The sequence below is a fragment of the Amblyomma mixtum genome, chromosome 10, assembly GCF_055824585.1.
Source record: "Amblyomma mixtum isolate Tamu chromosome 10, ASM5582458v1, whole genome shotgun sequence".
Lineage (NCBI taxonomy): Eukaryota > Metazoa > Arthropoda > Arachnida > Ixodida > Ixodidae > Amblyomma > Amblyomma mixtum.
In genome coordinates, this window is record NC_143021.1 from 5,538,584 (window position 1) to 5,550,000 (window position 11,417).

An 11,417-nucleotide genomic window follows, 5' to 3' on the forward strand; every position below is an offset into this window, starting at 1 on the left:
ACGCTTCAGACTTTACAAGGAAACCCCTTGGGCTGTATACTTTTCACGGGGGCCCTACCAACTAGGCTCAACCGAAGTGTCATTTAAATGCCTCATCTAGGCTCGTACTGATTAAGTTCATGTTCTTTTTTTTTTTCATTTCTCCTAGGTCAGTATGAGACCCTCGCTCCTCCGTACGACAGTTGTGCTGAATTGACTCTTTGAAAGCCTTGAGTTCAGTCTTAATGTCTTCCGGTATATCTTACAAAAGCTTTTAAAGTTATTTGGTCATTTTCACAGAAAATTGGAGCTTGTACAAAGTCAGGTAAACAGAGAGGATGCACAAACAAAAAGCTGAAACGGTAGTAGCAGCGGCAACAGCAGCGGTAAAGAACGTAGAAAATATGCGAGTAAGAAAAACTAGAAAAACAAGGCTAAACAATGCACATTAAAGTGGCGACTGAGAAAGTCGTCAGTCGAAGACGGTTTCCAGCTATCCCTTCGCACATTCAGGCCCATTGATAATGTAACTTAGGCCTTTGAGCACGGGAACGTACATACAGTAACGCTCAGCGTGGTTCACACTAGCGCTGCTGGACGACATAGAGCACAGCAGACAGGGCTCCCTACGTTTGTGTTTAGCGGTGAGCTGTCGTCTGCTAGTGTCGTCCCATTCGGCTGCAAAGAACTCTGCTTCCTGAAACGTCTTTCCAGAAGAATATTCTGGTTTCCTGACGCATTCGACGTCGGCATAGGTAGGCGTATTTATGAAAAAGAAAATATGGATCAGGAAAAGACGAAGTGCGAAATGCAACTGAAAAACCGCGCTAATATCCCATTTCGTGCACTGTCAAAGGCTGACTTCTGGGACAAGGCCTTTAACTTCCGGTGGCTTCACGTCGGTCGCGCAGTGCGCCATCCATCCCCCTAGCGGAAAATCTGGTCAGAGGGTTTTCAGAAGTTGAGCGTGATCCTTCCTTTATTAATCCTTTGTGAATACAGGTGTAGTTCGTAACAAATGATCAGTATTCAAACAGGCGACCTAGCAGTGTGAAGGTGTTGCGCACACGAGGCATGCATTCTTCTTCGCAGTGCTCCTTGGTATAGAATCTGTTCTTGACTGGCCAAAAAGTTTTTTTTCTAGTGAATGTCTCAGTTTGCTTGCATTCGTCTTCTTCGGCGTCATAAAAGTAGGATACGTAGAACCTCGAGCTATGCAGTTCTGTTTCTTTCAAGCACGTTGATCTTGCTGCAAAAGATAAAGAAAAAAGTGGAAATTAACTCCTTGTACATTACTAACGTCCATTCAAAAGATACATTTAGAACGCCTCTCACAGCTTCTTGAAATTAACACAGGGCGCAGCGCAGCAACACTCTGTTATCAATCCCACAGTCTTTGCCATCTGGTCCAAATAGCAGGCAAAAAGCGACACATACTGTTGCTACCTAGTCTGCGCTCCATATTTTTAATGCTTCTTTCGCTCAAACTAGCACAAACTGCGCACAAACTAGCCCACCAACTTGCCACTCGGCTGTGCCAAGTAACTCCCCGTCTAATAATTTTCGAGCATCTATAATCTGTCAACATGGAAAAAGACGCATCTGCGCACTCGAACAAAACATCTGAAGAGTGGAGACATTTCGAATTATTTTCCATGCGTAGAGCGGAAGGAATCGTACTGAAGAGAACATTTGGCATGCCTGTAATCTTTTCAACTACCGGATGAAGTATTCACGTGCACGTTATCTGATTCATGTTCCTGTACAGGTTATCTGTTCCTGTCTCACGCTTTTTCAATAATAAAACGCTGGCAAAGCTACCTGTGCCTCCACCATTGTCAATAACTTGTTCCATGCCTGTTTGGCTGACCTGCATTTCTTTCAGTACATGCGGATCATCATTCCAGAGCTAATAAATGCAGCTGCCTATGTGTGCTAAAAAACAATACCAAATAGTAGCAGGTGCTCCTCGTTGCAGGAGTCCCTGCCCGTCCGCTTCATAAAAAGTGCCAACTTTATGGCAATATTTCTCTTAGAACTAGTATAAAATTAGCGATTAACAACACATCGTTTCCAACAACATTAACCGAGAGCAGTTTCGTGATTATCTTCCCCTATCGAATTTAAAGTTTAGCTTATGGCCAGGGGCGTTAAGAGAAACGTGCCGACTAGAATGCAGCGGCTTATTTTGTGCAATAATCGGGATGCATTTGCGCATACCGAAAAAGGTCAGAGGAATGGCTGCTTCATCGTGTTCATCGCTGTGGAAAAATAAACTTTACCGCGCCAAAGGTTAGAAAAATTCAAAGAGTTACTTAAGATCCTTACTTGCGGTTAATGCGAAACCATTCCCGCGCTTTTTGTGCTGCTTAAGTACGCTAGGTAGCCATTAGCGTCAATTGTTACTAATAAGGTGTTGCTAACTATTTATTAGGAGACACAAATTGTCTTTCGGTATATATTAGTATCTACAAATTGTCATTTATGTCTAGTTGCCTCTCATCTAATAACTGTCTATCGCCTGTTGACTGCCCTCAACTATCTTCAGTATCTATTCGCTGAACCTCTGACGCCATGATGTTCTGTGTCGCTACTTTTCGTGTCCATGCCTGGTTCGCAGCTGAATGGGTCTTCCAGCGCTCTCGAAATAACTACAAATCTGCTCCAGGGACTGCATGCCAGTCATCAGCGCTCGCTCACTGACTGCACTACTTCGGCTGCGTGAAGGTGGCCTGTGCACTGGGCGACGCCAAATGCCTACAGGGCGCTTGGAGTCACCCCGGATGACACATCAGTGGGCACGGGGTGGTACGACGGCGCTTCTAAAGCCGCGAAGCAGTGCGCACAGCCGTTACACGGCACCTGTCGGTGCGCGTACTTTCGTCAAGCAGTCGGGCTTCTTCGGCACGAATGAAGGCTGCTGCCAGCAGGATGTCCACGCCGTACCAGCAGTGATGGGACACTGGCGTGGGCTGCCTGCGAGCTCTTCCCATTTGGGCATTAACGCATTAACGCTGTCACGCCACGTCCCTAAGGCGGGGCATAAAAGCGCGTCCCAGTTTTAGAACTTCATAAATGCCATTCTCGAGAATGGCTTCTTCAAGATTTCAGAAATTGATATGGATATTAAATTAGCAATTAATTAAGCTTCCTAAGGATCGTAACAAAGATCCTAAAACTAATGGTCAAAGATTTAACAATTCACTATTACTGAACCAGCGTCTTTTCAAATATTGTTGATAGTCATCGGTGAAAGACCCTGTATTTTCTTCGAGCATCGATACTGCGCTTTAGAGCGGACTTCAGTATAATGCCTCTGCCTGGTGCCTGGCACCAGTCGCACCCAGTCTTTTTTTAAACAAGTGCGTGTTAACGCTCAGCGTTCAGTTGACAGTAAACGCTCGTCCTTGCGGTTCGAGGCCTGTCGCCGTGCTCATGCGCTTTTTTCCTCCGTGCACATGAAGGAAACCGAACCGAAGCGGTGGCCATGTAACAGGGCATCCGCATAGCATTCGGGAGGTGCTGGGTTTGATCCCCAGTGCCGCGGGGTTACCGACGGGTTTTATAATGGGTACAAGATTTCTTCGCGACTGGTGTTCGGCTTTGCGGTGGTGAGATGCTTGGGAAAAGGTTCTTGGACCAAACCGCTCTACCACAAGGCCATCGCTTCACGAACCACTGGCCCGGCAACGCAACAGTTTGTCCAAGGCCGTTTTTCAAAGAATTTCTCCCCAGAAAATCCGAGAACTAGGCCGAAGGAAACCTTGCGCCATTAGAAAAACGGTGGGTACCCGGTGGCGCTGGGGATCAAACCCAGCAACTTCCAAATGCTAGGCGGATGACCGGCCACAACGCTTGACGTTGTGCTCTTAAGACTACGGCAACACGCGATATTTTGTTACTGAGTGCCTCTAAACTTTTACGCATGCAAATACATTAAGTGCATATCTAACTGTAAAGACCTGCACTCCAAACAAACAGAAGCCTTGCCAAGACAGTTTCATCAAGCACAGAAAAAACTTCCGAAGTGAGATTCGGTGCATCAGAATCCGAAAAGAGCACATTGCTGCAGGACACTTTCTTTGGTACAGCGCAGTAGGAACGAAAAAGCGCCCTGTACTAGTATAGACGTTTGTCACCATTTGTCCGTCGCCTACCCAAGTGTAATGTCTGAAATATTCTTAGGATATATATATATACGAGAGAAGCCAACATCCACAGAAACCAAGGAGCACAGGGGATCTTTTTAATTTTTTTGCGGTGTTGATCACGTAAGAATATTACTGAATATGTCGTCGCTTAAAGCTAATTGATTAGAAAAGCAGAAGAAAAAACAACCACATGCCACCGGTGGGATCCGAACCCACGACCTCCGAATTACGCGTCCGGTGCTCTACCTCTGATCTACGGCGACGGCTGTCAATCCTTCTGCTTTCGGGGGTATTTATGTTTACAAATAAGCTAACCTTGAGAGTGTTCATCAGCGCCACCCACGTTCGTAAGCGGCGGACGTGGAACGTCCTGAGTTACCGCTCGTGTGACGTAGAACGCCATCGAACGGCGAGGGTGGAAGCTGTGTGAGAACCCTCTTATGCTTCCTATGGCGTCAAGGCTGCCAGAACCGAGACCCTCGCTAAGCAATTAAGCAAACAAGGGAAGGAGAATGAGGGGCTCGTTATAAATACGAGAGAAGCCAACAGCCATGCACAGAAACCAAGGAGCACAGGGGATCTTTTTAATTTTTTTGTGGTGTTGATCAAGTAAGAATATTACTGAATATGTTGTCGCTTAAAGCTAATTGATTAGAAAAGCAGAATAAAAAACAACCACATGCCGCCGGTGGGATCCGAACCCACGACCTCCTCATTACACGTCCGGTGCTCTACCGCTGAGCTACGGCGACGGCTGTCAAATCTTCTGCTTTCGGGGGTATTTATGTTTACAAATAACCTTACCATGAGAGTGTTCATCAGCGCCACCCACGTTCTTAAGCGGCGGACGTAGCACGTCCTTTGTTACCGCTGATGTGACGTAGAACGTCATCGAACGGCGAGGGTGGAAGCTGTGTGATAACCCTCGTATACGAAATAACCAGTCACACAAGACGACGGACAAGAAGAGTTGTGGTGTGTACACTCTTCTTGTCCGTCGTCTTGTGTGACTGGTTTTTTCGTTTACAATGTACCAACTGGCCCGCATTTCAACCCTTCTGCAACCCTCGTATGTTTACTATGGCGTCAAAGCTGCCAGAACCGAGGCCCTCGCTAAGAAATTAGCAAGCAAGGGAAGGGGAATGAGGACCTCGTTATAAATATGAGAGAAGCCAACAGCCACAGAAACCAAGGGATAGAGGGGTTTTTAAATAATTTATTTATTTTGTGCTGTTGTTCGATTTAGAATATTACTGAATATGTTATCGCTTAAAGCTAAGTGATTAGAAAAGCAGAAGAAAAAACAACCACATGCCGCCGGTGGGATCCGAACCCGCGACCTCCGAATTACGCCTCCGGTGCTCTGCCGCTGAGCTACGGCGACGGCTGTCAAATCTTCTGCTCTCGGAGGTATTGATGTATATATATATATATAAAGCATAATTGTCGATGCTTGCTCCTAAAGCTCTGCAATTGCTTTCTGACTCTCCAGAGCGGTCAGAGTGTACGAGAGAAAAACGCTTGTTGCCAAAGCGGCATAAAGGAACATGGCCAGCATTTTTAAACTTTCGAATTTGGAACGTTTCAGGTGCTGCTATGAAAATATTGAACTGTTAAAAATATTTAAATGTCCAATCTTCAGATGGGTAGCAATATTTTTCTTTTAAAGTTGTTCCATCGCTCACCTCAAGCAGTACAGACTGCCATAGAAAACCAATGGGCAACGTTTTCAACGATAGCAAAAATGTGTTAAAAAAAACGCAACCCTGCCGGTGGGAGATCTGCAGATATGTCGATTGCTATAATTAAATCTAACAATATATGAAAAAAATTTCGTTCATAAATCCTGCCCCGTTGAAAAATGCTTTTGTCCGGAATTGTGGAAAACTAAGCAGAGCATGATGCCACACCAGTGCCACCAAGTGCTTTCGTGTGGCTAAATACGATTTCCATAGAAGAAGAAAAAGAATTAATGCTAAGGTTAGGAGCAGTCAATGCTTCGAAACCTATGTGCCACCTTTTTATGGCGAGAATGGCTACGAGCCGTACTTTCAGCTACAAAATATTACTGGATGCGCATGTGGGGGAAACATTTTATTTCGACACAGCCATGCCTGCCAACGGACTGATATCTCTGCAGGTGCTTGAGAGCGTGCGTGATTGATCAGTTCGCAACATGTGCAGGTGGCTGGCTCATGAGCCAGGGCTACTTTTTTTTCGATACACGCATCCCGTAAACCTTTGAGGCCGGCACTTTGTGATGGTGCAGATTCCGATGGTTGCTCTGACCAGCAACCGGGTCCAACGTCGTATAATCTCGTGATGCTAATTGAGCAATGTAGTATCTACATTCGATAGCAATGAAATTCAAGAGCCACCGCTGAGATACTAAAACATAAAATGCAGCGAAGAAAGCGGGAAATTCAAACGAAACGCGAAAACAGCCTATCCGCTAAGCCTGCCTATACAACTGCCAAGTCTAAAGCACGCCACGGGGAAAAAAATTCCGGGGGCACTTTGTTGACCTAAACTGCGGTGAGGCGAAAGCCTTAAGCGCGGTGTTGCTGCTTGTGTCACTAATGTGTGGGTAAGATGTTAAGCTTCACCTCTAAGAGTGGAACGCGACAGCGTCTTGCAACGCTGCCAGGGAGTCCACAGAACGCCATCGCCTGTTCTGTTCTACGCCTCGCTCATTGGTAAATTGTTTTTTGAGGAAAGGAAATGTACCTGTCTGTCATATCTCGGTGGACACCTAAACCTCGCCGTAACGGGAAGGGAGGAAGATGGGAGTGAGCGAAGACATCGTATTCACTAGACGCGCCTTTGTTCATTCCAAACCATCGAGCTGGCATGACGGAGTGGTTAGCATGCTCGCCTCGCACTCCGGAGATCGGGGCTCGATTCCTGAGCACGACCAATTTCCTACTCGGTTTTATTTATTTATCTGGCCTGACTAGAAAGGTTAATTAAGCTAATTGGGTAATTAAGCAATTAACTAAACTCAGTCCCACTTACTTGGAGCATCACTATACTACCGCTTTCATTTGTTGCATGGTTACTAGCCAAAGTATAATTGGCCCCGTTTGAAATTCGCACACTGTGACGTCGCGACCGTTTCGACCAATTGAAAAACGTGACATCTCTGTCGACAACTCCTGCATACAACGATGAGGCATTAAAGGCTTTCACCTTAAAATTGGCGTTTGCGTCTTGTGGCATATTTGCCGGGTGAATAGGGTAATCGTCTTTGTCGCAACTTAGTGTACTACGTGACCTTTTCTCGTAAGCCTAAGGAATGTGTTCACCTTGGAGGCCCACCTCAATTTGCTCCTAGCACGCACGGCCTAATTCTGCTCCACGGAGGGAAGCAAAATGCAGCAGTTGGAAATTTTCACTAATATAAAAATGTTTTCGGCTGCACTTCGGCAAGCGTTTCCATACTCAATGAGCGAAATTTCAGGAACATACAAATAATACTGTAATATTTGTTTGTCGATGAGTTGTAAATTTGTGTCGCGGTATACTTCACTTACCTTGGCCCTTGCACTATGACCGACCTATCACAAGCAGCACTGGTAATCGGCCCAGTATTGCAAATGGATGGTTTAACTCTGCTTCTTTGTCGGACTGGCCATTGCCAATACATTTCCAATATTGGCCCCATTACCCGCGCTCCTTGGTATGCCTATTTTCGCAACACTTCCGGCCTAACCTTTAATTTGTGTTGAGCGTGGACCTGCAACTAGACCTCCATGCGCCAGTTTTTGCGACCAGCAATCCTAACTTTTTTTCAGCATTGCGTTGTTTATGCAGCATACCAGCAAATTCTGCGATTTTTGGGGCGCCTTAATCCTTACCATCAAGTGAGGCACACTGGGGACAGAAAGAACCGTCCAGCTTCAAAACTCAGTGCTGTTTTCAGAGCTCGGTTTCCTTTGTGGTAGCACTAAAAGAAGTTTCCTAGCAGTGTTGCGGATAAACTAATCACTGTCCAGAACTTTACAAAATTTTATGTTCTCTGCTTTGCTTGGATTAGTCACGGTCTGTTTTTTGCCAGTAATCACCTTAAAACACACGTTCTCTAAATTATGAGGTAGCTCAGAGAACGAGAAGCGAACACCAGAAACTTACGGTTGCAGGTGAGAAGGCAACTTTTCCGTGTAGCAAAGCTGTTTGCATTTCCGCCAGGGCAGGACATAAATTTTTCGCATTTCCCCGTCGCGCTGTTGAAGCCGTAGCGTTGCAGTGGAAAGGCTCCTTCACACTGCCCAACAGGGGAAATGTAGTTTCGGCAAGCATCGCGGCTGTACGCTGCAAAATGAAACAGTCAATGAGTTTATTTTCTGCATTATTACGCAAGGCGAGGGTGATGCGAAAGTCTGACAGCACTCATTTTAATAAAAGGGTTCAATGTGGCAATATTACGATCTGGTGTTGGTTTTGAATATATCGAATTGAATTGTACGCCGTGGATTGCGTATTGGAAATAAAATTAGATGAACGAATATTTACCTCCTTGAAATATTTTCAGGAGGTTAGTTTCTTCTTTTTCAATGTTTGTTCGTCGTCTTCAGTTTTAAAAAAATTACAATATCACATACCGACCTATGCCTAGCTGTATACACTTCTTGATGGATAACTACGCGTGTACGATTTGTTCTGCAGTTGAAGCATTAACCCGTCTCATTCTGTGAAGCCAGCCTGTAGATATTTTTAGCCCAAGTGAATATATTTTTAATGCATTAAATGTGCATTTTAGTCGTTGTCTAATGTAATCTAATGTAGCTGTATTTTTAGTTTATTTTTAATGGATTATAAATATAATAAGCGGGCAAAATGTTCTTTTCACGTGTTTTTAAGAACGTTCAAAACATTATGCCTAGTACACTTAGAAACAAACAACAAACAAACAAACAAACAAACAAAGCATTCGTATTGCAGTTTAAGCATAATGACAAAAATGCAAAATAAATATGTAATAATACAATATGTTTGAAATGCATTTTAAACTCACCATCTTTTTTGCTAAGGGTCGGCTGGGATAAGGGGCCGACGCTGGGGGGTTGTATGCGTAGGATGTAGAAGAGGGTCCCACGAAGGTTGATTATAAAGCGCACACGAGTGGGCAATAAATAATTTGTAATGAAATTCAGAAAAGTTTAGACAGTGCGCGTGAGGCGCAGAAAGCATCACCACTTTCACTTCAAAGACACGGCACGTACCAAAGAAATGGAAGCGCATTTGTGGATAACTGAAGCAATGCTCGACGCATGTAGCGAGAGCAGTTAATGGAAAGTACGAGGAAGTACGTGGTCAATAAATACGTTATGTTTGCGCATCCCCATGACTACTGCCATCTCTAGGGACATTGACATACAACTATTCCTCACGTGACGAAAATTTAGGTCTGCAGTCGCACTCACCCAAGGCGAACAGAGGCAGCAGTAGAAGTGCTGAGCGAAATTCAAGGTTTTTCATTTCTGCTCCTAAATTCGGGGCGATGGCTGCGCGCCTCCGGAAGACTGAAGCCAACCGAGCTTCCTCGGATGCGGGATAGTTTATATACAGGGGGCCTATCGCTACAGCTTTTGCTGCTTCTCAGAGCTCGGCCGCCCATATCATCCGCTCTTGCCAGAAATAACGTTAGGGCTATCAAGAAAGGGGAGCTCTCTTACAGTTCGTAAAGTTTCCGTTTGCTTATCCCGGCCTTGCACATAATGATAAGCTCGCGCTGGTCCGTTATCAACGTTGCTGTTTCTTCTCAAGAAGCTACGCTGTGTTGTACTACAAAGACAAATATATTGTTACGTGCTTAGCACGCACGGGGGGTTGTTCACAGAGGGGATCGGTCGGAGCAGGATGGAAGCATGAAGCCTACCAGCGTCCTTCAGCTCTTTCTCTTCCTTTCTCTCTGCTGGTCAGTCCTTCATCTTCTGCTTCTTCCGTCGAGGTTCTATGGAAGCACGTGACATTTCCCTCCTCGCAGACGAAGCCCGTCGGGCGAGTTAAATAGACCGTCTGGGATGGAATCGCTTGAGGCGGGCTACATGCACCACCTGAGACTGGCGTGACCGTCGACCACTAGCAGTTAGTCGTGATATAACGTAATTAACGTCACTAATGCACTCCAACACAACAAACGGTCCAGTGTAGTGGGATAGCAGTTTCTGACACAGACCACGCTTGCGTAGAGGGGTCCACAACCACACAATGTCACCAGGAATGTCATCTATACGTGGAAGCGGGTAGACGTCCTTCTTCGTGGCCGTATTTAAGCGACGGTAGTCAACACAGAACCTCCATGTGCCATCTTTTTTCTGAACAAGGATAACTGGAGCTGCCCAAGGACTTGAAGACTCTCGAATTATGCCTCGCTTTAGCATCTCTTGAATTTGGTCATCTATTAACTTACGTTCAGTGGCTGAGACTCGATAGGGATTCTGGCGTATAGGAGGTGCGGAGCCGAATATCATTCGGAAGGCGTTGTATTGCTTTCCATTGCATTGCATTTTATTTAAATGTTTTGTGAGCTTTATCGCCCTGGCGCGACATATAGTTTTTACTGACGCTAAAATAAATAGAGTGCTCCGAATTAATTTCGACCGCCCGGGATTCTTCAATGTGCTCTGACATCGGACACCGCACGGGCGCTTTTTCACGTCGCCTCCATCCAAATGCAGCCACCGCAGGCGGGACTCTACTCAGCAGACGATGAGTACTAACCGAACTCTCAAGTCATTGAGGTTTAGACTTTAGACTAGATTTTCACTGTTCGTATTTTCCTCTTGTGGAGCTCAATAAATCGCTGCAATACCAATTACTCTGAATAGAAATAGAAAAAAGGTTCTTCAAACAGATGAGAAAAACAGAAGCCTTGTACATTCTCCAACATTTTAGAGTATAGAATGGAAAACTTAGGCAGTCAAACAAGCTCACGTAATGAAATAAAGAGGAAGCGTAGTAAACAGCATTCGAAAACAGGTCGGCAAAGTAGATGAACCTGCGTGCCTTTCATTTTTGGCCCTCAAATGCGCCACTGTTGCGCAGTAAGTTGTGACACGTGCAAAAAAAAAAAAAAGAACGTCGGACAATATAATTTGAAACTGTTGATCACAAGCGCCCTAAAACATATTAAGGGCGCCAAACCATATTTTCAATCATGCAAGCATTGCAACGATTTCGCCGCTATTTCTTCATGCAGGCACTACCTCCTTGATATCGCTTCTGTGAGGGAGAACACTTGTGTGCCTATGCGCGTTCCAATAGGAGCAGTTAATGGTTCAAGCA